Below are 26,865 nucleotides of genomic sequence, written 5' to 3' on the forward strand. Positions count from 1 at the left end.
CGTAGCTGCTTTACAGAGCCCGTGAAGACCAGGTGTCCAAAAACCTGGAGGCAATATCACAGCTTCTCCTTGTGCCTTGCCACCCCTGCAGGTGCGTTCTCCTCCATGCATCCTCCTCAAAGTCCCAGCCCCATTCCTGGCTCTGTGAGGCATCTCGTTGGGGTCACGGGGCTGGGGTCCTCTCCTTCTCCTGGGAGCTGGAAACTCGCCTCTGGCCACCTGGCGCGCTTGCCTTTGGAGTTGCGGCTTCTCCTGCTCATTAGCTCATAGGTAATATGGACCAGCAGTGTTCAGTGCTAATTAATTTTGTGAACTGAACCAGGGTGAATGGGGTAATTGCCCGTGGTGCGTGCGGGCCGTCAGGTGAGCCCTCCTGCTTTCGCCCTTCTTGTTTACCAGCTTCTCTCTGTTTATTTTAAGAAGCATTTGGTCCCCTCTCTACGTGAAGAAGAAAAGCCATGTGATCCAACCCAGAGAGAGCGCAGCAGGCGCTGAATATTAAATTAAAACACATCCTCGCTTATACACAAAAAAACCCCAAGCTGGAAAGGTTAAGAGCTAACAGAGATCCTCAGAACAGTCTGTCTGTTTGGAATGAATTAATCAGACCATTACACAAATCTTTTAATCTAAAGTATCCCTTTCATTTTAGCACTCTGTAAAACAAAGTGACTGGAGTGTTGAGGGAAGAGTTTGCCATCTCTATGCCTTATTACTATTGCGGAGGCAGGTGGGTACCGTGATTTTTTCCTCCCTGTCCTCCTCTTTTAGAAATAAAAGCAAGGTTAGAGAGAGCACCTGAACTGGGACAAAATGGGCATGGAGAAGAAAGGAGTTCATACATCAAGTGTTACATACATCATGGGCAGAGAGCATTTTTTTGTTTTGATGAGCAGAAAAAGCTCAGGAAGAGGCAACTGGAGATGAATAATACATGGAAAGTAGCATGGCGCAGAGGTCTTGGGATGGTGAGCCCAGGGCAGGGCAGGCAGCAAGCGTTATCGAGGTCTTGCAGCCCAGCATGAGCAGGAAAGTTGCTCCTGCAAAAACCTGGGGGAGCTTCCCACGAACAGAGCTTATGGGGCAGAGCCAGGGCTGGGGACATGCGGGGGCACTGGGTGGGGCTCGTTGGGACAGCCACCTCGGAGGTGGCAGTTGCAAACAGTGCCACAGGCTTTCTTCAGGCAGGAGGCTCAGCATCCTCCCGGCTAAGGAAGGATCTGTGAGGATGCACGGGTGGCAAAGCGCTCAGGAACCGGGTGCTGCCTTGGACAACTTGTGTGTTTCAAGACTGTCCCTTCCCAAAGCGCCGAGCTGCACCGGGGCCTCTCGGCTTGTGTATTTAAAGGCATTTGCAAAGTTATTGGTGCTTTGAGCTTCCCGTTCCTGTGGGCTCAGCCGGTAAGCGCAGCCTTAACGTCCAGCCCTGGCCTTCGGAGTGGCACGGGAAGCAGCTGCAAAACCGCGAGGATGCAGTCTTCCCCCCATTCTATACCCTTCGGACAGCGTTTGATGGGATTTTTAAAGCTCTTTCTGGCTTTTCCCCCCCCGCTGAATCTGCGCAGGGCTGTTGGGAGGACCTAACCTAGCAAAGAACCCTCTCCCCTGGGCGCAGCCCGGGTCCTGCCGCACAGCCCCGTGCTTTGGTCCTAACGGGGGCTGGGAAGAGAGACCTTGCACACCGGCTGCGTTTTTTCACCCACCACCTCTCCCCACTATCGCTCCCACGATGTTGGTGCAGCCAAACATTGGAGCAAACGCTACTATCGCACTCGCATCTGCAAGGGAGAACGTGAAGGGGAGAGGCAGAGAAAAGGGAGGGCAAATTCAGGTAAAAGCAGGCAATGCTGTTGCAAAATCAAATGTATCCTCTTTTTTTTATTATTATTATTTTTCCTCCCTTTTTAATACGCTCTTCAAAGCTTGCCAAGATTAAGTGCACGATTTATCTTTGCAGAGTTTGAATTTTAAAAGGAACAGCCAACTGTGTGATCGTATTATTAATATTTATACCTCGTCACAGAATGTTGACAGATTAATTATGCAATATGGTATAAAAATCAGCAGGCAGCGTGGGAGGGCGGTGGCAAAGTTCATGTATTAATAACACAGTGGGGTGGCTCGCACTCTCCCCATGTGACTCAGTGTTATCAGCACTGCATCCTGCATTCGTTGAAGGCACCTTCATCCCGCACGGGGCTCGTGGGGACAAGGATGCTGACAGCGGGAAGGGAAACACAAGCGGCAAAGGTTGCAAAGTCCCAGCCCCTTTGTGCCGCCCTGGGAGCCTTCCTGGGGTCAGAGTGCGGGTGCGAGGAGCTTTGCATCTGTTCTTGACGTGGTTTTGGCCTGAAGAGCACCAAGAGGTGACTTTGTGCAGCGGAGAATCTGTGTCAGGAGTTGGGGGTTTGCTCTGAAGCTGTGGCTTTTGTCTCTCTCTCGTTGCCGTGCCCCACCAGTTTGCCCTGCTCTTAGCAAGTGGTGTCAGTCCTTCTTGCCAGAATTCCTTCTCCCCTCCGTGTCCATGGCGGGGGGGTGCGGTGTCCTCTTTTGAGGTCTTGCCCAGCACTAGGCGCTTTGGAGAAAGGTTTAAATCTTCTTTAGTGGACAAATACGAGATGGATAGTCGTACAGGGAGAGGCTTTTCCTTCCCCAAGAAGTCAACTTGGGTTGTCGGGCGCAGCGTCTGATAGATTTATATAGGGCAAAATGAGAAATTATAATTGTGTGAGCCCTACGGGTGGGAGCAAAGTTGTCTGACAGCACCCTCATCTTGTTTGCTGCCCAACCCCGGCTGGGGAATTTAAGATGATGAATACTGGTAGATGTTTTGAGAAATATCCAAGGAGTGTTGCCTCTCAGGATCTTCTCTGAGCCTGCTGGGTTTCTCCTAGACATGTTTCACAGATGGCAAGCCCGATCCTGCCCTGGGGCATCAGTACCTATTGGAAAGCACTTTGGTGAGATGGACGGACAGACGTTAATTTAAGATCAGGAGCGTGGATGATTCATGCTAGCCAGCCCGGCTGGACAGCAGTCGTCTGTGGCTGGGAATAAATCCTTCCACCTGGAGACGGTGACGTTTGCCATCAGCAGAGCTGCCAGTGCAGCCAGCACAGCTCACTTCATGGCCTCTGGTCACCCTCGGTGGGAAAAAAATCTTGCCCTCCTCAAGCCCTTTCAGGTTGCTATTTCCATCACGGTTTCTCTGTGGCCCTTCTTTTTTTTCTTTTTTTTTAATGAATCTTCTTTCTGTGTGTGTGTCTCAGGGGGATGTTTTATATGAAACGATTTGCCTGATCCTTCTGGAATAATTTCAAGCAGTGTCTGCGGTCAGGCTGTGGGGATGTACTTAGGCTGGTTAGAGATTTCTTTGCCAGTGAAGCCCTGGTGAATAGGCAGTGAAGGAGTCAGAGATATGGTGGTGGCCAGGACATCTCTCCTTCATGCTCTCCTCTTGCATCCCACACTTGCTTGGCCCTGACACGATCTTTTAGCTAAAAAAATCCTCGCCCTTGTGTGGCTGTACTGTTCACAACAGCCTTTGGGGAGTTCTGCGGAGGCATTTCAAGACAGATATCCCAGATCTGATGAGGTGTTTAACCCGCCAGACAACAAAGAAAATCATTTAAGGTGGGCTTTTGAAAGCCTTCCCGAGGATTTGGCTTCTCAATTTCCATTCAAATGAACTTTCCATCCTTCCCGTGCATACAGCTTCCCAATGCCTCTTTTTACAGCCTCGGCCTTTTGGTCTTAATTAAAAAATGGAAAGAACAAAGGCGCAATTGAGCAAAGCACTTAAGCAAACCGTTGAAGTAACAGATTTTCCTAGGCTTTCGGTGCAGGCTTAGAGGTGCTTCAGGGCTTTGCTCCATGAAATTGGGGTCCTAAGGGTAGTGGTGCAAATCCCTCCTGCTTTTTTGCCCCCAGAAGCAAGACCACATTGACGGGAAATGTTTTGATCCACCCAGAGCAGGTTTTCATCTCAGAAATTTGTGATGTGAAGTTTTTTTCTGTTTTTATGGGTTTATTTTCTAATGGGGATGGAAACAAAGACAGAAGCCCCGGAGTTGTTTGGAAAATGAGGTTTCAGCTAACAGCAAAGTTTATCTCCTTTGTGGTGGCGGGACAAGATTTCTCAAGCAATACCTGTGAGATGCAGAGAGAGCCCTTCAGTAGATGGGAATATGGAAATGCAAAGGTTTGGCTATTAATGAATGGAAATAGGGAACAAGGACTGAGGGGAAAGGCAAGGAAGGTCCAAAATGCCAGTGGACAGAGCCATCGCCTGCAGCTCCCTGTTCGGAGCTGGATCTTGCTCCAAGTTCCCTCCTGCCTTTCTGGATGAGAAATGTTGGATAATTGATTTATTCCGGCCGCGACCCGCCTGGCTGTCTGCTGCCCCGCTTCCCCCGAGTGCCTGCATTCGCTTTTCTGGCCCCGCTCGACCGCTTTCCCACCATGCGAGGACACGGTGGCTTGGCAGGGAGCAGATGGACAAGCCATCCTGTAGACATCAAGTGTGGGAGGCTTGGTGCTGGGCTCTTTGGAGGTTGACGGCTCCCAAGACCCCAGCATGTTGCAGGGAGCATTCAAGAGAGGGCTGTTTATCGGCAGGAAGGCGTTTTTTGCTAGCTGAAGGTCCTTTTCCAAGTAGCCCTCAAGGTTAAAGTTGGATGCTCCTTCCAGATGGTCTCCATCTGATGCATCTCATTACGGGGTTGAGCTGCCTCGCAATCCTGGCCTCCCAGTGCCAAGAATAACAAGGAATGGGAGCCAGCAACAGCGATTGCTGCTGTTAGAAGGGCATAAGATGATTTAAGGGTCAAGACAAGACCATATGGCCCATCAAGGCCCCATTGTAACAACCCAGAGGAATATAAAACTACTTGTGTTAGTGATCATCCTTCCTGCTCCCTATCAAGGCTGTTTGCTATAACCTTTGCGAGATCAGTTCTCCAGCTCCTTCTTGCTCTGATTTATGCCTGAACCTTCTTTCCTGTGGGTCCCCTTGTGGGGTGTGCTCCCCAGAGGGTAGGCAGGAGGAGCAGAGGCATCCAGGGTCTGTGGCTATGGTGCTTCTATGACAGACCTCCTGTCACCATGCCTGGTTCAGGGCAATCCGAATGACCCTGGGTGTGTCGCTGCAAAGTTGGGTGTTGTGCAGGAGCCCTGTTGACACCCAAGGCTCCTGCCAGGATTTTTCATTCTCAAATTGGTCTGAAGCAGCCTCTTGGCGTTACTGATGGCTCAACCCTCTGCTACCTCCGTCCCCTCTGCCCTCATCCAGCCCATTTGCTAAGCTGGATAAGCCAAATCTGGCTGGTCTTTCCTTGAGATTTACGTGCCCCTGGAGCGCGCTCAGCCTGTTGTCTTCTCCAAACGGTCTGGGGCTCTCCCGTGGGCTCCCAGCCTTCCTTTACCAAATTCTATTATGGGTAACAGCTGCCAAAATAAGACTCACTTCCATGGAGGACGTGCTCTCAGGGCAAAGAGGGACCCCAGCCCTCAGCTGGGAGAAGGGTACTTCTGCACCCTGTGCACTTTGAGACCAAGGTGAAGCATCTTGGCACAACCGATCCGAGTGCTGTGGTCACCGAGATACATCTGTATTTCCATGAGTGGAGCTGACGCTTGCCCAGAGTGCCGGCACAGGGCTTGGCAGGCGGCAAGCTGGAGGCAGTGATGCTTCTTCTGTTCCCAAGGCTTTTCCCTGAAGGGTGGTACGCGTGCATGTCTGGGATCGTGTGGGCAGCCACACCTCGGGGCCATGGCTCCTCACCCCAGCGCCGTGTCTCAGTCCTGCTTAGGTGACGGGATTGCTGCCGTTCTCTGCTCGGCACTTGTCCCGCAGTCCATTTGCCCAAGGGAACACTTACAGCGCTGACCTTAAAGAGCAATTCCGGGCAAGCACAGAGCAGTTCAATTGTTCATAAACCTGACATTTATGTCTCGGAGATTCTTCCTCTGCAGCATGCACTGCTCTTTATGATTTTATCAAATAAAATGCCCCTTCACCCCCAGCCAACCTCTTTCTCCTTCCTCGATGTTTTTGTAGGGCAGTCATCGCAAAGACAGAGCTTGAAGGCATCTGCTTGTCCTTAATATTGTGACGTGGAGAGAGTTAGGGAAATGGTTGTGTATGCATTAGCTAGCACACATGGTTAAGACTGCGCTCTGGTCCTCTAATGTTGGTAATTACTAAGCAGGGATTAGGGGCTTGCACTTCACACGTGTGGAGAAATGGAGTATTAAGTGTAAACAGATCAAACTACCTGATGGACCCTGAAAGTTTATTCCTGTGATTTTCACTGCCTCGACAAAATGCTTCCTGTGCTTTCAGATCATTTCCCTGTTCTTCACGGGGATGAAACCCTGGCCACTCAGTGGGTTTACGAAGAGCATTCTGTGTGTGAGCCAACATAACGCTAGTGTCATCCCAAAATAGTCACTAGCTGAGGGGCAGGGTAATTAGCTGAGGTGCGGGGAGTGCATCCTCAGCTTTCTGCTTCCCTTTGTGTTTTGGCCTTGCAAAGCCAGAGCAAAGGCAGCAGCCGCAGCCAGAGGTACCTGTGCGAAAGCAGCCTGTGGCACGATGCTGCGGTCCCATCCTGACCCAGTGGGGACAGCGGTGACCTGGGATGAGATGCCTTGCTGCCAGCTGTCATCTCCCCTCCCTCTGTGCTGGTCCTGTCCCCTAGCTCCTTCCCGCTTGTCACACAAAGACACCCACTGGGTGAATAAACACCACCTACTCTGCTCTCCAGGGCACCTTCTACCTAGTATATTAATATCAGCTCCACATGGAGATCTTGCTACCCTGGAAGTGTTAATTAGCTTCCTCCCTCCTCCCTCCCCATTATTTTTCCACCTCGCTCTTTAGAAGATCTCTGAACCAGGAGATCAATGCCTCCTGCTAATCCGCTCTTCAGCAGCTTAGAGAGGCACCACAGAAGACTCCGTTTAATTCTCCTATAACACCTTTGCTAATCATCCTTTCCAGCCCCCGTGCCCCAGGCAGGCAGCAAGGGGAGAGGCTGGATGAGGAGCGCAGCAGATGCTCATTTACACCCAGCTCGGAGGTGTAGCAGGACCTGCGTGCTGTGCTGGGAAGAGCAGGGGTGGAAGGGGGCGAAGCAGTGGGAGAGAAAGGAGGAGAAGATCCCGTGGGATGAGAATTGTGGCATCAGCGTGCAAAGTGTGAGAGGGAGGCGAGAGCCCTGTCTCTGAATGCTCTTGCTGCTTCCCAGTTGCCTTGCGTCCCACCTTGTCCTCTCCCGCAGCAGCCGGAGATGCAGATTGTGTTGTGAAACGGCGCAGGTAACAGCACGGGCAGCAGCTGCTTTTCTTGGCCTCTCCACGCAGTGCCTTGGAGACTATGTCAACCCCCCAAATCCTGGGGTCTGAACTAAACTGCCCCTCTCCGTGGTGTTCCCTGTTGGCAGGGAGATGCAGGAGGACCCAGGAGTGTGGTGTCACCTCCCGCATGCTGCCGCGGCCCTCTGTAGCGTGGCACTGTGATACTGCCTGTCCTCAGGCTTTTTGGCTAACTTCAGCTAGGGGCTGTGGGCTTTGGGAGCTCTGCCCATCGCCTCCCCAGCCGCTCCGCTCCCCGTGCTTTGGCCATCCTCCCCTCCGTGGGAGCAGGACTTCTCTGGGGTCACTCAGCTTTGATTCATCTTGGCAGTGCCATACGGTGCCAGGGAATTAAAAACCCTGGGGTAGTATAAATAGCCCAGGGTTCCTCCGAGGGTCAGGAGTCCCCCATGGGTGACAGTCATCGTGCTTTGGCTCGTTGGCTAGTGCTGGACTGCTTTACCAGAGGCTGTGTCTCCTCTGCCGAGAAGACAGTGGCCTGGATTTAGCTGTGAGGACCTTAATAAGCCTATCCATCTCCGACTGCTGTGATCCAGCTAAGTGGCTGCAAGCAAAAGCCCGCGTAGAAATGAGAATGCATGCTAATGAGTTGTGTTGCGAAAACCAGAAGGAACCAACTCTACAGGGAGTGTGTACTTTTTTCTTTTTTTTTTTTTTTCCCCCTGCTACCCAAGTTCAATAGCAGCGAATTGCATATTTCTCTGAGGCTTCTCAAGAAACAATTTACAGTGTAAATATATTTGTTGGCATGCAAATCACTCTGCATTATGAGTCTTGATTAATATTATAATGTGTTGATGAAAGCCTGTAAGTGGTTCTTGGAATTGAGGTTCCTGACAAAGATTGGCTGTTTGGGTGCCCAGTGTTTGTGGAACATTAGATTAGGGTGGGTTTTTTAATTTGGTTTTGGGTTGTGTTTTTTCATGGTGTGTGTTGTTTAATGGACTGTTTTTTTCCCTCCTTCTCTAAGATGTCAAGTGTGAAGTGGCAGTGGCATGCTTGAAACCATGCAATTAGTGCAACCAAGCTCTTCCCTGCACTGCTGCACCCCGTTTCTGCCCCTTGTCCCCCATGTAAAAGGGATGCTGCTGCCCTCTGCCTCACTGCAGAGTGGTCCTCAGCTCCTGTCGCTGGTTTTGGTGCTGCTTGAGGTCGTATCTGCAAGTGATCAGGGCAGCCACACGTGCATGTGATGCTGGGAAGGGACACGTCGTGAAGTGTGGGGGATACAGGGTTACCAGCAACTCCTGTGCTTGCGGTAGCCAGGCTGGCAGAGCAGCAAGTGGCCGTGCAGCCCAAGCTGCTGGGTGAGCAGTGGAGCTAACGAGGCTTGATTGCCTACGGAGCCTCCCCTGGGGCTGCGTTCCCTGGGGGCCTCTCCCATGGGGAGGAAGGTTTGTGCTCAGCCCCACGAATTCAGCACCATGAGGCTGCTTCCCCTCTAAGGAGATTCCCAGCACTTTCAAGGACTGAACAGCTTTGATGCTGCACCTTGCCCACCAGGGCAATGCCATGAAGCACCAAAGGGTTCATTGGGGGATGCTGAGTGCCCCTGTCCCACCCCTGCTGCTCTTCCCCTGGCTGCTTCCCCGACTCCATCCTTCCCGACAGCTCCCGAAGCACCTGGAAAACCTGTGCCTCCCTCTTCCACGCCATGCTCCTCACCCACCTTGGGCTGCTCCAGGTGCTGGATCACCCCTGGGGAAGAGGATGCCTTTCCAGTCCCCTTCTGGCATTTGCTTGGGGACATGAGAGAGCATGGGAAGGGACAGGCTTCGGGAGCCATCCTCCCTGCTCCAGCTTTCATGACGGCTGCTCTTTTTGCCATTTTCCCTCTACCCTTTGGTGCTGAGCTCCCAAGGGTGTCAGGACAAACGCCACTCTCCTCAGTGCAGATGTGCTGGGAGATGATGCCCAGGCAGGCAAGAGCAGGGAGAAAAGACAAGGGGCGGGGGGGGGGGAACCCTCTTTAGCAGGCAGTGAAGGAGGGTTTAGTGACAGCCTCAAGTTTTGATCTTTGTTAACTGCTGTTTTGCTGAGAGACTGACAGGGAGCACCGCGAAATACTGAGTTTTATGCTTGTATTGCTCCAGAGAGCTGTGCAGGTCGTGCATGGCTCCGCTGTGATGTGTCAGGCGGGTTGTGCAGGGCGCACTGAGCTCCCCTGGCTCCAGCGCTGTAGAAATGGGCTGTTTTGGGGCAGCATCTCCCCTTTCAGTAGCATCCTATGCTCGAGCCAGCTCCTGGGTTTGCTTCTCTCCATCTCTCTGTAGTCCCGAGTGGTTTTCTGCAACGGCTTATGGTGCATCTGGCCGTCCCTGGGGAAAGCAGGGTGGCATGGCCGTCCCCACCCTGCTTGTTGCTCTCCAAGTGTGGCAGCTTGTGCAGAGCACTTGGGGTCGGAGCTGAGCTGGGCAGGGAAAACACAGGCACCTAAAGGAGAGACCGAGAGAAGGGGCCGGGGGGGGAGAGCAAACGAGCACACACGCACCTTAAAAGAACGTATTGCCTTTTTTTCCCTCTTCCTTTTCTTTTTTCTGAAAGCAGCTGTGCCTTTTTCCAGCACTTTTAAATGGTTGCCAGGGAAACAGAGCAAGGGAGAGTGGAAAGGTTAGATGGATATTGGACGAGGCTAATGCACTTGTTTCAACCAAGAATTGACAGGTGCTTAGGACACCGAAGGTCCTGATAACTCCTCATTTGCACGGCTCCTTTGCAGAGCCTCGAGTACCTCCCTACCGCCGTTAATTGTGTTTTAATCATTCGCAAATTATAATCCATCTCTATCAGGGGATCTCTAATGGTGGGTTTATGGAGCGCGTCCACATGTTCCTTAGCCCTTCCGGGACGCTGGGGATGAAATACTGGGTATATTGGGCCCCGCTGGTACAGGTGGTCTAGCTTGAAGGGAGTTTGATGCTGGCGGAGGTCCCGATGGAAAAGGTGGGAATTGCAGCTGGGTGGCCCAAATGCGCTGTGCCAGCGTGCCAGGGAGAAGCACCGGGAGCTGTGTGTGTGCATCGCCGGCTGCTCCTCCCAGCGAGGGGGCTGGTGTGGGAGAGGTGGTGATGTGCAAATCCAGTTAGCGCATCCCCTTGCTCACTGGGTCATGCCCAGCCCTGGGGCTGGGGCCGGTGGTGGTGTTGGCAGAGCTCCCAGCAGCTCCCTGCCTACTGGCAGCTCCTGTCCATCCCTACAGAGCTGCTGAGACTGGTGGTCCCCAGGCGCTTGCAGCCCCACTTGGCTTTTTCACCTTTCTCTGGCTTAAAAAACAAAGATAAATGCCTCATATGGATTTTTCTTGCCGTTGCAGTGCTCAGAGGGCTTTTCTTCCTGCCACCCCCACCCCCCACCCCCAACCCCCCGCCTTCCGCTTTAGGTTTTGTTTTTGTTTCATGTCTGTCTTGTCTAAAATAGCAGCTCCATCTACGGAATAACCAAGGGGCTTTAAACTAGGCTGTTCAGGATGAGCGTCACATCTGGTATGTGCAAAACACAGCGAGCGATAAATAGCTACAGTGTCGTAAAGCTCAGGCTCTGGAGAGGCAAGGGTGGCTGGTGAGGCTTTTATTGCTTTTTGGATTTTTAGTGTTTTCCTGGGGAGGGCAGAAGGGTATTGAATAAAAAACCGAACAAAACCCCACTTGTGTTTTTGAGTGTGAAGGTGGAGAGGAGCGATGGTGTGAGGTTGAGGGCTGGGGGACCCCAGCTATGCGCATCCATCACCTCTGAGCGCTGATGGATGATGGGGCTCCCTCCCGCCTGGAGCTTTCCAGGGTGACCTCAGGGCACCCTGCCCTCATCCTGCCACCCCCTCTGAAATGCCTGGCTGAGACCTCCCGGGTCAGCTCACAGCCAAGCTGTGCAAGACAGCTACCCACCTTTTTCTGAGCTCTTGTGAGCCAGGGAGGGAGTGGGGTTTAGTCTTTGCCCAGAGCCACAAATAAAGCTGCTCGCTGATCCTTCTTGTCAGCGGCTTCCCAAGCCTGCCGCCTCTCCATCACGCCTGAGTGATGGGTACCGGGCCAGCGCCGAGACGCGCAGCGCTCATATCCCTATTATGGCATTGTTGGTGTCACAGCGAAGTGTGAGGGACTCACGAAATGTCACCTCAGGTATTAGACAATGACTGTGTCTCTGACGTGCTGTGGTTCCTGATCCAAAGTACTCCTCCCTGCAACGGTCCCAGCTGGAGGGGCCTCTGCCTTCAAATGTGGCATCTCAGCTTTGGGTGTTTTTTAGAGAAAAGTGTGATTTTAGTTGTGCGAGGAGCCGGGCTGACAGCCCTGGGCTGCACGGCCCCTCCAGCTACAAATGCTGAATAAGTCCGCATCGATTCCACGTGGGGCTTTCCTCTCCCCAGCCTGCTCTCCTCCTGCTGCTCTGCCCTTCCAGGTCCTTTGCAAGCATCTCCCTCTGCTTTGGAGGGCACCTGTGAGTGAGAAGAGGGGAACTCGATCCTAGTCACCAACTCCATCAGGAGCCGTGCTTGAGCATCCGGCACTTGGATGCAAGCACATCTCCCATCCCTTCTGAGCTGGGCATGGAATTGCCTTCTCCAGCCAAAGCCTGTTGATTTTAGGGTGAGGGTATCAAGTCACGCTCAAGCTGACCCCAGCGCTGGTCAAAATAGGTTGTCCCGTGCCTGATGTGAGCTCAGCTCCTCCAGAAGCCATTGATCAACTTTAATTCAGGAGGATGCACTGTATCCATAGGAGGGGCTCTGGAGGAAGGGCAGCAGAGCACCAAGGTGTGGGGTGGTGAGCGGGAGTAACGCCCGCATGCCTGGCTCCGGTACCGGTGGGGGTAGCTCCTTGGCACCACTCAGCTAGGGGCTGTCGTAGGTCTGCCTTGCACCGAGATGGGCTCAAAAACTGGTCGCTGGGAGGTAGTGACCTCATTAGCAGCCCAAGTGGCTCCTTTGTGGTGCCATCCGTCTCTCCCAGTCGTGTTGGTCTTGTCGCCTCAGCAGCAGGTCTGGCTCCGGTGGCGTGTCTCGGCAGTGCCTGCCCGAAACGTGCCTCACGGTGCCAGGGCTCCTCGGTGAGCTGGCATTGTACTGCTTGAAAGAGAGATCAAGAATGTGAAAGGGGGTGGGAGAAGAGGAATGATTTATGAGGCTTCGGTTGGCCAAGCAGGGCATTCTCAGCATATTCCAAAATAATTTAGCATCATCTATTCTGCCTGCGGTGGGAGCTTGTTGCAGAAAAAGAAAGAAAGAAGAAAGAAAAAGAAGAAAATCCTCATAAAGAACCCAGAAACCCCCTTGATGGGATGGTTAAAGCTTGAAGTTGCTTTTTACCTGAGGGCGGCTGTCTCCTCTCCCCAGTTCTCTCTGTAAATCAAACTGCTGGTGTTGGATCGGCAGCTCCGTCTTTCCCGTGGCCGCTTCCCTGAGGCCTCCCCGTGCACCAAGGGGACGTAATCACCACCTAGAACAGCTTGAAGGACACAAACGCGGGAGCCGAGAGGACGATTTGTAGTGAATAATTTAGTGGATGAATTTAAAGCTTTTGTTCTCATCACAAATTACCTGAGAACTGTATGGGAAGGCTTTGATCATACAAATTCATTTTACATCGTCTCTATCTGCCAACAGACCCACCTACCCGCTTTAGCTGTGTTTTTAACCAATGTGTTTTTTCCTGCACATCAGTGGATTTTGGGGGTGGGCTGGACCCTGCCCGTGCCTGTCATTAACCATTCATTTCAGTGGGTGCAGTTTTAATTACCAGCATAGAATTGCCTGTCTAGGTTGTGCTAGAGAGTTTGGAGAGTGATGTTTGTAAATAGGAATAAATTTGCGGCGTCAAGGTTTTGGTACCCCCCTGTCCCCTCTGTATCACGGGGTGTCTGTGTGGCCCTCAAAGCATTTTGTTTTTAGGTGGGAGGGGACAAGATGGGCACAGGGCTGGGATGCCTGGCTGGGGATGCGGGCAGGGATGAGTGCCGGTGTCGGCAGCCTGTGATGCACTGCTTGGACAGCGTGCAGTTGAGGGTGCCTTCCCCCTCCTTGCCCCTACAGCTCTCATCTTACACCTTCGTGAGGCTTTTTCCCTGCATCCCTAGTCTCATTGTGCTTGGAGTGGACGTGGGATCCGAAGCTCTCTGCCTCCCCCCTGGTTCAAGCTGCAGTGGCGTAGCGCCGAGTTTGTTTGGGGCTAGGGAATTTAGCAAAGTGCATGTGAAGGAGGCTGCAGCCTGCCCGAAGAGAGCCACGTGAAGTTGTATCGCGCTTCGAGATCAAATTATCCTTCTCAGCTTTCGGGGAGAGGACTCGCTGCAGCCCCATACGAGAGCTCGCCGCCTCCTCATCTCAGTTTATATCCCTGGTCCCCTGGCAGACGCTGCAAATGCTCACTCATCAGGGCTTGCTCTCTGTGCTAATGGCCCTCTATAAATAAGCCCCAGGAACAGTGATAGAGAACAATCATAAAAGGCAGGCGCATAAATTAAAGCCGATGTTATAATAAACTAGACAAGCCCTTCATCGAGGATTTTATGTTTCTCCTTGAGTCGGCAGCTTTGCCAGAAGAAAATGATTTCCGCACGCCTTGGCCCGGTCCTCCATCTCCCCACTCCTTAGGTGCGTACGGGTGGCATCACCATCCTCCGTTTTTGGCATTACGGGTAAAAAAGCCGCAAGAATTTCCCAGAACAGCTCTCAGCTTCCATCACTCAGGTCCTTAGGGTGGCGACAGGACCACGGATTAACTGTCTGGGGTGGCTTTGACCACTCTTTGTAGCTATAAATGAAATGTAATGGCCTTGGGCGGCTAAGACGGCCAAGAGCTCAGCCCCGAGCCTCCAGAGAAAAGGAGAAGTTGTTGCATTCACTGCAGTGAGCTGTGGTCAAACCTTGCGGGCTGGGAGGGAGATGCTGGGGTATGAAATAGCAGGATCTTGGTGTGGATGGAGAAGCACATGTGGTACCTCCAAAAGTCTGCTCCTTCCCCTTTTCCCTGCAGCGTCTTGCTGGCTGGAAAAGCACGTACCAGCGGCTGGCACACAGGCTTTCTGCTGTGCCTCTGGAGTGCCTCAGGAGCGCTATATATACTGCGCCGAAACTCCTGCATCTCCCGGCGAGTTCATAGCTGTCTCTCCGCATCACATCCTGGATGGCTGAAACTTGGCAGGGCGAGCAGGAGTGGCAGGCAGGAGTGGCAGGCAGAGCCTCCCACTCCCAGAGCACAACTTCGCTGTGCTGAAGTCATCCAGGAGATGCAGCAAGTCGTGCCGCGGGCATGGTGTGATTCTGGGCTCTGCTTTGTGCCCTGCCGAGAGCAGGAGCTGGTCTCCTGGTCTGGTGATGTAGCATGATGCTATGTGGGGGGCTTTGGCAGAGCTCGTTTCTTGGTGAGGTCCCACCAGCTCAGCTAGCTCCCAAATCCCGTTTGGACACTTTGGACCTGAGCTAATGGCCCTGAGAGCTGGCAGTGAGGATGCAGACTCCTGCTCTGGGCTCAGAGCTTGCTTTCGAGCCTGCCCAGCCATCCCTTCTGGTCCTTGCAGTGAAATCCAGATAACATCCCTAAGGTGGCAGGTTGGGGATGGGGAAGCGGCAGCAGGTGGGGGCTCTGGCAAGTTCTTGTGCCCTGGATGCGCTGTGTTTTGGCTCTACAGAGGCTGTGCTCATCTCCATGTCTTCATGTGCACTGGTGGGGAGATGTCACCCTGTGCCTCTTGCCAGGAGGCTGTGGGGACCAAGAGGAGGAGAATTAGAGGCAGCAGGCTCGTTGAGGTTGAGAGCAATTTGAAGGCACTGTTCCACTGTGATTGAATACACGCCCCACCACACGTGCAGCTCCATGCAGCAGCATCGGTGCAAGGCGGGGGGGGATGCTGTGGAGAGCTACGAGCGTCTGGGGGCTGCCGGAATGCATCCTCGTGGTGCTTGAGCGTCTTCTCCCTCTGTACAGTTTTATGGATAAGCAACACAATCCGTGCTGGTGCAGTGACGTGATGGCCAGGTGTGCATGGTGGTGTGGGGAGGGTAGAGGGGGAGGAAGGGGGCAAGGAAGGAGAGGAGGGAGACAGCGAGGCAGGGACAGGGAGAGAGGGTGAGTGGGTAGCCTCTACTTTCTGCTCCGCGTTCCCCTGCGTGTTCTGGCCTGAGCTCCCCCTCGTGTTCAGCCGCACATATTTCTTCCTTGGTCTCCCGATGATCCTCTCTGAGTTAATGCAGGAATATTCGATCTGTCCTGCCACATTTGTGCCGGAGGAGCCGGACCCCAGCCCGCTGGCTGCAGGCTTGCTTTTCCCTATGACCAAAGCATCCCCTCTTCCCCAGTGACACTGCAGCATCAAAGACCCCTCCGGCCTCTCCAAATATTCAGGCCAGAGTCAGATGCTCAGACGAGCTCCGGCGAGAGCCAGAACTCCATAGTTTTGATCGTGCAAGGAGAGGCGTGTCCCGCAGACGTGTCCCGGTGTGTGTGCCCAGCACTGCTCAGGTGGCCGCCAGGCTCCCTCGAGGGGCAGAGCTGAGATGTGCTGTGCCGTGCTGGTGCACCTGTTTCCTCCGTGCCCTGCCACCACCGCCGCTGCTCATCACCCCCCTCGCTGGTCTCGCACAGGGTCATTTTCTGCTCCATTTCCTTCCCCAGCCTTTGGATCACTCCCCCCCTCCCGAGCTCTCTGCTTTCTTCTTCATCATCCTGGCTGGGATAAAATATGACTGCAGCCGCGAAGCACCAAGATCGCAGCTCCCCTCGGGGACTGTTTGCCCACATCACCTGTCGGATCGGGAGCCTGCATGTCCTTGGAAAAATATGTATTTCAGGCCGCTGGGGTGCTAATTTGCAAGGCCCATTACTCAAACGAAACACTAAAATGGCCGTCCATAAAGCAGAGCCTTTATCCGTGCCTCCCCCTCGGTCTGAACTCCCCGCGCCAGGTATAGGCTTCCTGTCAAGCCTCAGAGCCAAAAGCAAAGATTTATCGATAGGTACCTTGACTCCAGCTTGCATTTTAATTATGTCGCCATCAGCCTGTGCCGAGAATAAACTCAGTGGCTATTGTGTTATCCTCACTTCATCTCTCCAGATGAATGCACCGGGGGAGACGGGGGTTTACGGCGTTCCTAACCCTCTTGCTTTCCCACGTCCTGGCCTCCCCGCTCGCCTGCACGGATCAGCAGAGCGGCTGCCCGGCGCTGAAATACCAACACCAATCTGCACGGGAGGCTGGGGGGGGGGGGAGGCTGCAGGGAGTGAGCCTGGTGCATCCCCATCTCTCGGTACCTGAGTTTCCCATCATGTGGGGGCTCCATCTCAGCCTCTCCCAACCGGCCAAGGTTGCAGGGAGGTCAAGCGCTTGCCCTGGCATGGCCACCTCCGCTCCGCCGGGGCGGGAGGCAGAAAGCAGGGCAAGGAGCTGGAGCCGAAATTGCTTTTTGGAGGGCTCGATTTCACGCTGGGAGCGAAGCCGTGATGCCGCAAGGAATTGAGAAGCCACGGTTGTCAGGGAGGAGATGCGATGAACTTCGGAGTTTGCTTGTTTATTTTCCGTATATATTGGTGTGCGGGGGTGTGTATAAATATTACTCGCGTGTGCCAGACGACACGGGTGTCTTGCTTAATGCGGGTGCAAAGTTTGACCTGGCACTTTCCAGCGGATGCATATTTATTAGCAAGGCAATGGCTGGGAACAAATCCCTCCTCGCTCGGCATGGCAGACGCTATCTCAGCAAAACGGGGGCTATTATTAAAATAAACAAAAGCAAAAGCGACTTGGCTGTGACCGCATCTCCCACGCTAACCTCGCTATGGACCCACCTTCTCCCAGGGCAGGACAGGGGACCGGCCGCGGAGATGCTGTCGGGAAGCTCCCGGCTATGCAGGGACCAGCTCTGTGAACTTCTGGCCCCCCCAGGCACCAAAGCTTGTCCCCTGCCTCAGTTTCCCCATTGGTAGCAGTGACATATAGCAGTGACGTCAGTCCTAGCCCACAGCCCTGCAGGGGAGTGTGAAAGGCTCCCTTCATTAATAAGCGCAAAGTGCTTTGATATTTTTAGATGGAAGTGCCACGTATTGATATAATATTACTGTACCTCATTTGACTTCTTTTTCGATTGCAAGCCCCCTCTTGATCCCGTTACCTGCAGTAACAGTTATCTGGCTATATTTTATCATCTGAATATTTCAATTAAATTACTTTAAGGGGGAAAAAAAAAAGAGCCTACGCTGAAGTTGGAAATGATCACTGTATCACTCCAACTTCCCTCCATTCCCAGAAGGTTAATTGAAAGGCAGCCATCTTGGTGACGTTTAGACAAATGAGGATAATTATGTGTTCTCCAGCTCTTTGAGAGGTTAATTGCTTAGATGTACGAAGACTTGAAGAACAAAGAAGGAATAAATCAGAAGCAGGACTATGATCTGATAATGTAATTTGGTATATTCACGTACAACTCAAACAAATAAACCCCCTAATTGCATGAAGTTGTTGGGCCGCCTGGATGCCCCAGGGGTTTGCCAGGATCAGGCACCCGGCCCTCGGTGATGCTCGGAGATGGGATCCCGGTGGGAGAAGGAGAGGTCTTCAGCTGGCTCCTGCACAGGGGTGGCTGGTGTCATCTCATGCTGGGGATGATTCCTTCATGTGGCAGTGCCGTGGGTCTGTCGTCTGGCTCCTTAGTGCCCATCGCATGAAGCCTCCAGCCCTCATCCCAGCGGAGAAACGGCGGGTGGGAAGCAGAAGGGGCAGCGGAGGTGCGGGAGCAGCGAGCAGAGGATTTCCTCTGGTGGGTTATTTTATTTTGCCTAATTGCTGGTGAAATTTCTGCAAATTGGCAATTATATTCTTGTGCTGATGGCTTACCCAGGTCATTTACAGATCTCGTGTTTGGCAGGAGTGCTTCACGGCGTTCGCTGTGAAATATGGCTTCACCCTCCATCGGCAGAATTTCCCACTTTTTAGAGGTTATTAGTTCTGCCTGCAAGGATTTCGCACCTACATTTTGTGGTGACACCATCCCGAAGGCAGCTGATTAATTGCTTTTTCCTTTTAATGACTCCCGGTGATTGGGCTGAGGGTGCTCGTGTCCAGGCCAGTTGTTAGGGAGTCGGTTTGTCCGTCTGTCAGCCCTTCCAAGCTGCTGGGATGGGCTACATGAGGTGCTGGAAGCGATGCCCAGGTGCAAGGGGTGGGAGCACTGCGAGGAGGGGTGCAGCGTGGAGCCCAGTGCATGCAAAGTTTGGGCTTTTATTGAAGGCTCAACACTCTGTGATTAAGCTTTCCAGCCGGGATCAAATACCGTTTCATTTTTCAGCTGTGAGGGTCAAGAAAGTGGGGGGGTTTGGGTTTTTGATTTTGGTTTTTTTTTTTTTCCTTCACTGAGAGCTTGGGGGTGAAACATCTTCATCTGGAATCTCCTTTCCCCCTCCGCTCTGTCGCTGGGGAAATCTGAATTGATTTCGAATGAGAAAATGCCTCCCCATCTCTAACAGGTGAGGAGCCCAAGCCTCAGCCTCTGAAACACCGGCGAGCAGTTTTTCTGTCTATCTGTCAGGCCTGTCTGAAATTGCAGTTTCATTCTCCCTATTTGCTCTTGTATTGTGCATTAAGATACAGCAAGTTTATCCAGCGGTCCAGCTGTTTTGAAGATAATTACTACAGAACTCAACCTGATGTAAAATAATCCTCCCGGGCAAGCAGCCAAGAGCCTGAGACTTATCCTCCAAAGACTGAAACCTCTCCATTACCCTTAAGAGCTGCAGAGATAGGAGTGGGTGTCTCATGACAAATATATTTCTGGTGGTAATTAACAGGGGGGTGGGAGAAGAGGGGTTATTTCCCCCTGTTGGGGAGGGTGGTGTGGCAGGACAGATGGACTGTGAGTGTGAGGACCGCGTGCGATGGAGACCTGACTGTGTTTCCATCTAAAGTGCCCTAGGTGCCATCGTTTCCCCCCGGGATGTGTTTCAGGGTTGTCACCCTCATGCCCTTTTGCCATACCCCTCATTGCATCGCTGCCCTGTCCTGCCCTGGAGAGGCTTCAGACCAATTTTCCCTCCTTGCAAGCCAGGGACAGATGTGTGATGGCTGTACAGGAGCTCCTTCTATCGCAGATGTGCCCTAGCCCGTGTTTTTATCAGGCTACCAGCAACCTTTCTTTTTTTGTGACTATGGGATGCTGCCAGAGCCGTGGCCACTTTCTCCCAGGTTGAAAGCAGTTTCCTTGTCCAGCCGAGATGGAGCCAGTCGCCGGTCCCCATCAGGATGGCTGAATCATAGCGGTCAGAGCCTTGTATTGCCATGTGTTAATTACCGGTACTTAACTACATGCCTAACTGTGACAGCGAAACAGTTATTTCTGTCTCTTCCTGCCTAGGAAGGTGAATGAAAAAAAAAAAAAAAATAGAAAAAAACAGTAGCGAGGGAAAAATCCAAGCCCAAAACCCCACCACAGGCATAGAGAGCTCCAGGTTCTCAACTGTTGGGGTCTGCTAGCACTGCCAGCAATAAATTCTGTGTTTCTTCTCCTCCTTTTGATTGAAGAACACTAGAAATCAGCCGGGGCGCAGGTGCTGCATTGTGTTAGATTAGCACTGATTGAATTCGTACATGGGTGCTGATTGAGGCGCGGGGCTCTGCCGACAGCAGCGTGCTGCGAGCAGCGAGCAGGGGGTGTTGCCAGATCGTGTCCCTCAATCAGCACCCTTGAATGGTGGTGATGGTGGTGGCAAGTGTCTCTCGTTGGGTCTTTTCTTCCCTGCTGGGATGTAGGGCAGAGCCCTGGTGTAGGGTGAGGGGGAATTTGGCTTCCCTGGTGAGAAGACAGCTCTCTGCTGATGTTTCCTAGGATGGGTAGAGAGATGCTTTGATGGTAAATGCTGCTGGATGTTGGTTGTCTCTTTGGAGAGGAGCTGGAAAGATGTCCCAGCCTTCTTCAAACCACAGGATGGCTTGGTGGCCACAAGCAAGTTGGAAGTTGGTGCCCAGCTGGGTCAGGGACCTGACTTTGAGGAGAGAGCACAGTCACTTAGGTACCATTTTTGGGCAAGGAAGGATGCACTTCTTCCAGCAGCCGTGGTTTTCCTGGACTGGCTGCCCCTGCTCAGTGCCTTCATTTTCGTCTCTGTTTGGCAGATCAGGTGTGGCCGCCAGCATCGACTGACTCTGTTAACATTCAAGTGCCACCTGCTCTATAAACATCCCCATTGATTTGCTCTATCCAAAGGCCTCCTGCTTTGTTTTTTTTTGCCACTGCCTCATATTTCCTTATGAAGATTTCTCTTAAGCTAATAACAGCTGTCGGCCATTGGGGCTTAGGCTGACACCTTCTCATTTTCCCTGCTGCATTGGGGGAGCATCCTGACGTGTGGATCTAGCCAGACTGCAGCTGTGTAGAGAATTGGGGGCTGCTAGGCTGTAGCCAGAGGCTGTTAGCAAACCCGGTACAGTCCTGAGGGCAGAGAGCATTGCTGTTGTTTTCCGTTTGGCATTGCATTTCAGAGCAGCTTGCAATGGCCGTGACTTGTGTGGTGCAGGGAGAGCAACTGGGATCTTTGTGCAGGGCAGGAAAGGGTTCAGGTAGATCCTGAGCCTGCTGAAGGCGGTGCTGACCTTCCTGGGGGCTGCGGAGGGTTTCTGAGCAGACCCTGAGTCATCAGGATATGGGTGCGTTGTCCTGTCAGAAACAGGGCATTCATGGTGGGAAAATCAAGTGGGAGCCAGGGGCAGAGTGTGCCCAAGCACCCGACCCCGTCACACCACCCTTCCCCTTGCCAATGATGTTGTCAGGGCAGCATGCGGCCCCACGAGCTCAAAATAAAAGCAATGAGGAGTGAAAGAAGGGCTTTAGGAATGAAAAGGAAAGCCTAGCTCGCTTTAATGGAGCCAGTTGCAGTTTCTCGATTTGCTGGATGTGGAGCATTAATTCCAAAAATCCCATGAGTGGCTTTGGGGAGAAGATGCGGTCAGTTAGCGGCAGCGGGGGCACCGTGCGGCAGCTCGCCTTGCCACGTGTCCCTTCCCCACACAAACTACGATCTGTTTCTAAGCCATCTGCAGCACAGCTGCATCGACCTTAGCATCGTGCTGCACTGCCCGCAGCGGTACCCGGCTCCATGGTGCCCAGGCTGGGGTGCAGGCGCAGGGTGAGCCTCTTCGAGGCCAAAGGGGGGTGCAGATCCCCTCCCCAGGCTGACGTCAGCTCGAGCTTGGCATCGACTCAGCATCAGGCTCAAACTTTGCATCTCCTGGGCTGTTGCAGAGGCCACCCAAAGGCCTGCGAATGCTGGGTGCAAACTGGCCGGTGGTGGTTTGTGTGGCGGGGGCTGCACGGTGAGTGTTAAATCTTGATTTCTGATGCCTCGCTCAGACAGCTCCCGCCCTCCTCATCATCTTGTTATCATTCTAATGTCTGGGAGCTGCAGTCATGGACCAAAACACCATTAAACTATCTGAAATGGAGCAACTCGACAGCCTCTGCCCTCACAGGCTTATTATCTTTGCAGATGGATATTTTATATTTAGCAACCTCTAATGTATCAATTTGGGCTTTGATTTTTCACGGGGAGCAGCTTCTATTCTGGTGCTCAGTAGCGGGCAGGCAAACTGCTGCTGCAGAGGAGAAACCCTCCCCGACAAGCCCCGAGGCTCTGGGGAGGGCAGGAGGGTGCCACAGCCCTTGGAGGGCTCTGGGGAGGGGGCAGTTGGTGGGGAAGGGTTTGCTGGTGGTCCAAAGCTTGTTTGAATAGCACTGGAGCACCTGGGAAATCAGAACGGTGTGGTAGCAGTGGGGCCAGGCAATTAATTAAACTTGCAGAGAGTGAGAGCCGGTGGCACGTGGCTTTGTGGGAGGCAGTGGGCTGACTGTGTGTATGGTGTGGAGGGAGAGACGTTACGAGGAAAAGGAGAGCGGTTTAGGCTGGCTGAGCTCCCTGTGCATCCCACGTTTTCCCACACACCATGTTTCCAAGCACTGCGTTTTCCCATGGGGGACACGGGTGCAGTGACAGCTTGATACTCGCTGAGCTGGTGGCAAGGGCTCGATGGGAGGTGGCTGTGCTGGGCAATGCTAAACAGCACATCCCAGGTCCCTTCCATCCTCGAGGTGCTGGGATGGCGTGGGGATGCTGTGGGGCCACTGCATCCCACATCTGGGTACCAGGACAGATGGGAGAGATGGGAGAAGGGATACTGTGGGTGCCTCAGAGGGGAGACGGGATGCTAGTGGAAGGGATGGGGAATGAAGACAAAGTGCCTCCCGCCCTCCACACTGAGAATAAATATCAGCGATGACAGTGACGGAAACCCAGGCAGCGCAGTCCTGCCCTCAGGGAACTATTGTGCGAGACCCGCCGTCACATGCCACAGATGCCATTGTACCCGCGGCTAATGTGATGGTTTACATTGTTGGGAGGGGATTAGAGGAGCCGCCACATTTTGATGGCCTGCTTCTAATTTGCATCTTTAACGAAGTGGGAGCCCAGCCAGGTTCTGTTCTTTTGTGTTTACTTCTGAGGAAGTGTGTTTATTTCCGATGATTACAAATAAATCTCCTCTGCCTTTGCCTCAGCTGCCCGGAATAAAAGGCATTTGGAGCCCGTTAACTCTGTAGCTGGGGCGAGTACCAGAAGCGAAGAAGAAATCCCATTAGGAGTCCCCGGCAAATGTAATTAACAATTTCTTCTCAAAGACAAGGGTGCCAGCGTTGCTTTGCCCTCGTGGCAGGTACTCTTGGTTGAAAACTTCCCGGGGTGAAGCACTACCCTGTTGCTGCTGAGGGGCTTCGCTCCCGATCCAGGTGAGCTATTTTAGCTGCCGAAAACTGGGTCAGCCAGCCAGTTTGCGACTGGTTTCAGCATCTCCATTTGTCATTTTGACGAGGCACATTGGCTACAGGAGAGAAAAGTGGTTTGGGGTTGAAGGGCCATAGAAGTATTTTAAACTAGAACACTGATGGTTTTGCATAAGGAAGGGGGGGGGGTTGGGGTTGATCGGAGATGAGCATCTCCCTCAGGCCTCTCATCTCAGCTGGGGACCCATAGTCTTGGCTCTGCGGCTGCAAACCAGTCACCCAGACTGCTTGGGATGGGCATCAACATTCTGGGGTCCTGAGCATCCCATCCCTTGGGATATTTTGCACCCACAGAGAAGGACTGCAAGACTTGCTTTACACCTCCAACTCTTTGCGTGCCGTTCATCCCTCCAAACTAATGCCAGAAAACTTGTGCTGACCCTGGACAAGGTCTTTTCCTCACCATGGGGCAGGCGTTGAGGACAGCCCCAGCCTCACGTGGCATATGCCCCCCACACACCCCCACCTCCGCCATGGCCCTCATGCTTGGCCGCGTCAGCAGTGCAGGAAAGGTCCGTGATGTGGACCAGGAAAGGTGGGCGACAAAGGCGGCAGGTGTTATGTCACATCCCTTGTGTAGGAGAAGCGCTGTCAGTGTCATTGATGGGGCTGGGCAGGAGCCTGCTGCGGGAGCGACGCGGGGGTCTCTCCTAATAGGTCCAGGAGGAGAGAGCTGGTCACTTTGTGCCACAGAACACAAAGGGCGCATCGGCAGAGTTATCTGTATTGTTGACACTAAGTGAAATAATTCCTCGGCAAACTTCAAAATTAGCATTTAAGGATGAAGAATAGGGGCAATTAGAGGGGAAGCGGCGCAGCGCCGGTGCCCCCAACTCCCTCTCTCATGCATCTTCTCGCGCTGCTGCGTTCGGGTTCATTGCCCTCGTCTCTGGCAGAACACCGGGATCCCTACGGCAGCTCTCATCCCCACACAGAGCAAGGGGATCAATATGGATCTCAGGAGACGGCGCCTTCACGAGTTAATGTGTATAATTGTGAGCGCTGGGGGGGGCGGGGCTGGGGCAAAGCCCAGCATCTGAGGTTCACCAGCAAGTCATTCTGGCAGAGATCAGTTGCCGTAGGAGGCAGCCGAAGGGCTGCAGATGGTGCAAAGTCTTTGCTTGAAGGCAGTGAGGGTCTACGCGGCATGCAGAGATGGAGGAGCAGATGGGATGGGTCGCCTTGCACAAAGAAGGGCTGCGTGGAGGGGCTGGGATGAGGTCGGTGCCGGGGGCTCAGTTTTGGGCTGGCAACATCAGTCCTCAGATGTTCCTCCCGCCCTGCTGATGGGTTTTCTCCAGGTGAACCGCAGAGCCAAGATGGGTTTATTTCCCTCCCATCTGACAGGCACTTGATCGTCTTTTGTCCCTTCCAGACTTGTAAGGCAGGGTTTCTTCTGGAGATGGATACGGTGCCTTCAGGAGACTGTTAATGGGGGTTTGTCTTTGTTCTTAATTAGATCCCTTCAAGGGAAAACCTCCTGGCCCGCTTTATTATCCAGCTTTGTCAGAGCTTGTCTGCTCTATCTAAACACTTTGCAGAAGTCTCTTTACCTGTTTGCTTACTGGAGACATTATCATAATCCTGGTCAATTGGAAATAGGTAGCAAAGACGGCTAGGCAGACGAGGGAGCGCTGGCGGCTTAGTGGCTAATGGAGATCGCTTTCTGAGCCAGGGAAAGCAGCCGGTGGGGCACTCCTCATGTCGGGGGGGTCGGTCAGTATTTGCCTTTGAGGCGCCGATTGCCAGGGTGTGGGTCAACTTGCAGCAGGAAGGCAAGGTTGGGCAAGAAGGTGCCTCCAGAAATGCCACGCTGTCCGTGCCAGCTGGTGGATGGTGGCTTTTCTGCTGGTGATAGCTTTGATGCCTTGCCAGGAGGTGCAGGAGGGCTTTTTTTTTGAAGCAGGATGGTTTGTCTTGTCCCTCCCTACCTGCAGTTGCCAGGGCCAGCCTGAGCTGCGGTGGAGAGGAGGGAGCATGATGCTAACTAAGCAGGCAGAGCTGAAGGGAGTTGATCCCAAATTGTCTGTTGAGTGGCAGCCACTGAAGGGAGGGGGATGGGGAGAAGGAAGCTTTGCCTCCTTGCTCTTGGCATGAGTTTATTGGAAGGAGTCTCTGAGTTGCTCCTGCCCATTTGCTCTGAGTGATTTCGAGGGCACTACGGGCAAGGGAGAGCGATGCTGTCCTTGCCCTTCCTCACATGCACATGTCTGCCCATGTTACGGGATCCCTGGGCCCTGCCAGTGTGGCTCTGAGCCATCAGTGCGAGCTGTAAATGCAGAACGAGTGACCCCAGTTCTCAGGGGTCCCAGACCGGCCCCAAATCTTCCCGGGAAGTGCACTCGAGATGTGCCAGCTGGAGTTGGGCAGTGGCAGTCGAACGTGCCTGGTGATGGCACGAGATCCTCATCCCTTTCACTTCAAACCCTCGTCCTTGTGCTTCACCCCTAATGAGGGGACCCGAGAGTACCTCGTAGGGCTGTAGTCTGGGTATTTATATGAGCGCAGACATGCAAGTTGTCTGTTTTACATATTGCTGTCCTGATTTTTTAGTGCACGCAATGAATAATTTACAGAAGCCGTGTGTAAGTATCTCTTTATTATTCATTATAATGAAGTGAGACAGCAGTTATAGTCCACTAGACTGGAATCCCCCAGGGCCGAACTTAACTCGGCTGCGCTTAGCTCTCCCCCAGTTAATTTGAACGAAGGGAGGGCTCAGCTTCCCGAAAAGGACAACATCGTCTGCCGGCACGAGGCCACCTCGGTCCGGCAGAGCAGGAGCCGGGGCACATCCGACACCCGGGCAGGCTCCCGGCGCGCCAGCCGTGCCGCAGCAGGCGTGGATGGCCATCCGTCTTTCCTGGCGTCCATACGTGATGTGGCTGGCGGAGCCATACAGCTCCTGCAAAGGGAAAATTACTTGTTTGCGGGAGGATATATGGCTCGTTCCTCTGAACTGAGCGCCTGGGGGGACCCTCAAACATGCCAAGTGCTGCCCCTTCCGTCTGCCCGATTAATAATCTTGATCGAGGTGACGTTCCGCAATTCCAGCAAGGGAGGCATATAACACCCCCAAAGCCTCTGCAGGAGAGGCATCGCGGCGGGGACAAGGACAGGGACAGCCCCCCAACCCGCCTCTGAATTTACAGGCGTGTGGAGAGGGACTTGCACGAGTTTCTTGATTGACTATAGGTGCCTTTTCTTATGATCTTGGCTGCACAAAGCTGCAGCAGTGTCGCCGCCGCCAGCACAAGCTTGCACCTAGCTTGGTTTTCCCGGTTTGCTTTCATGCCGAGAGGAAGCTCTCCTGCCGCCGTCCTCAGGTGGGCAAGGCGAAGCTCCCAAGAAATGCTGGGCTCTTAATTCAGCCAAATACTTTGTGGTTTTCCTGCAGGTGCCATGGCAGCAGCAGAGAGGGCCACGAGTAAATAGATTGAGAAAAATCTATCAAACAGAATGAAAAAGCCATGTTCTCCGGGAACGTTTTAATTCCACCACCCCCCCTCCCCCGCCCCCCCCCCCCCCCCCCCCGTTCTTTGCCAAGCATAAGTCAGCACCGCGAACCGGAGCTGCTGAGCCCCCACGCGTCTCGGAGCAGGGAGGGTGGGAGCCAGGCAGGAAATAAATAATGGAAACGACCGCATTGTGTTTTCAAGGCACTTGTAGGATTTACAGCT

The 26,865-nt window shown here is 53.3% G+C and overlaps 1 protein-coding gene across 5 annotated transcripts in view; it reads left to right on the plus strand.

Annotated features, from left to right (window-relative positions):
• OPCML (opioid binding protein/cell adhesion molecule like) overlaps positions 1-26,865 on the plus strand; it is a 305,368-nt gene that overhangs the window by 251,002 nt on the left and 27,501 nt on the right. The window lies entirely within an intron of this gene.

This window comes from Falco peregrinus, chromosome 15 (genome assembly GCF_023634155.1).
Source record: "Falco peregrinus isolate bFalPer1 chromosome 15, bFalPer1.pri, whole genome shotgun sequence".
NCBI classification, from domain to species: Eukaryota; Metazoa; Chordata; class Aves; order Falconiformes; family Falconidae; genus Falco; species Falco peregrinus.